Consider the following 1,481-nt stretch of genomic DNA (forward strand, 5'->3'; position numbering starts at 1 on the left):
TTCTTGCTTGCTTGCTTGCTTGCTTGCTTCCTTCCTTCCTTCCTTTCTTTCTTTTTTTTTTTCCAGTGAGTAATTTTATTAAATTTTCTGATGGGGCCAAGCAGCCTGTGGAGAACTGTGTGCTGTCCTTCGGGCCCATCCTGGCTCCTGTTGTAAGTCAGGTGGACCTGGCTAAACATCCAGAACAAAGCATGGACAGGCTTTCAGGTCCCTTCTTCCGCGGACCACCTCACTGGCAGCCCTCAGGTTCCACAGTCAGGGTGTCTGACAGGTTACCTGCCTTCCTGGGAACTGACGGTCCACTTGCTGTGAAGTCACCTCTGTTAGAAGGATGAAACTTTACAGGATGCCTCGTGTGAGGGCCGGTTCACCACAGGAGCCCTGGGCATTGCAGCTGGGCCTGGCTGCTGTCCTCCACACTGCCTCAAGCAAGCTTCCAGTGGTGGCAGAGACTGGGCTCCAAGGGCACACAACATTCAGCTGCCTACTCAATCCCTTCTTGTTTGTCCTTTACGGCCACCTGGAACCGCTCCTCCAGAAGGGAGAGCTCGCCGATCAGGTCAGCGACAGCATTGGTGAAAGCCTCCTGGAGGGTATAGTCTGGAGTGGTCTGCACATGGATGATGATCTTGTGCTCCAAGGGGTGGGAGAACTTGTAGCCAGCAAACAGCACCTTCGGGTCCTTCCACTGTGATTTAATGGTGTTCCCTAAGGTGTGGTCTTCTTTGTTGATGTAAACAAACAGGTATTGGGTACCTTGGTGTCCTTGTCAATTGTGATCTTCTTCTCACCCTCGAAGAGCCAGAATGCCTCGAAGGCTGGAGGGGCATTCATCCTGGTGCTACAGCCTGGTCCACACTCGAGGAGGCCACCCGAACTGGCACTTTCTCCTTATGTTGCTCAGAATCCTGTTGGCCTTAAACTCACTATGAATATTCTTTCCCTCAGGATGGAGGCAGCTTCTGATGCTGCGGTCTCACGGAGGTTGTTTAGTTTCCCCTCTTGCATGCCCTTTGTTGCACCTCTTGCACAAAATCTCTGATGCTTTGAGTCTCCTCTCCAAAAGGTGAACCTTGTACAGACTTATTCTCCACTTATATGTAAGTTGCCTTCCATTGTAGGTGTGGCCAACGACTTACCATATACTTTCTACTTATTGTTCAGCATAATTTCTGGAGTATGTCAGTAGACGACTTCCTTTGAGCTCTTGATATTATCCATTATCCCATCAGAATCCAAAGTCCTGCCTCAACTTTATTTCCATTTCCTCTTACTTCTTGAGTGAGCATTCACCTTTCAACTAGGAAGTTATTTTTTCCTAGGCTTTCAAGTTTATTGAGATAAAATTTACTTAAAACATTTTATTGCTATTTTAAAAATCTTTATGGTGCTTTTATCCCACACTTCATTATGAATGTATTTATTGCCTTTTCTATTTTTTGCATCATTCTGCAGTAGGTTTTCTAAAGCAATCATATGTC

General features: G+C 46.8%; 1 pseudogene; it reads right to left on the reverse strand.

The window, feature by feature from the left end:
* Window positions 1–380: 380 nt before the first annotated feature.
* Window positions 381–834, reverse strand: LOC101589471 (annotated as a pseudogene).
* Between the last annotated feature and the right edge of the window lie 647 nt (window positions 835–1,481).

The sequence above is a fragment of the Octodon degus genome, unplaced genomic scaffold (genome assembly GCF_000260255.1).
Source record: "Octodon degus isolate 3935 unplaced genomic scaffold, OctDeg1.0 scaffold00140, whole genome shotgun sequence".
NCBI classification, from domain to species: Eukaryota; Metazoa; Chordata; class Mammalia; order Rodentia; family Octodontidae; genus Octodon; species Octodon degus.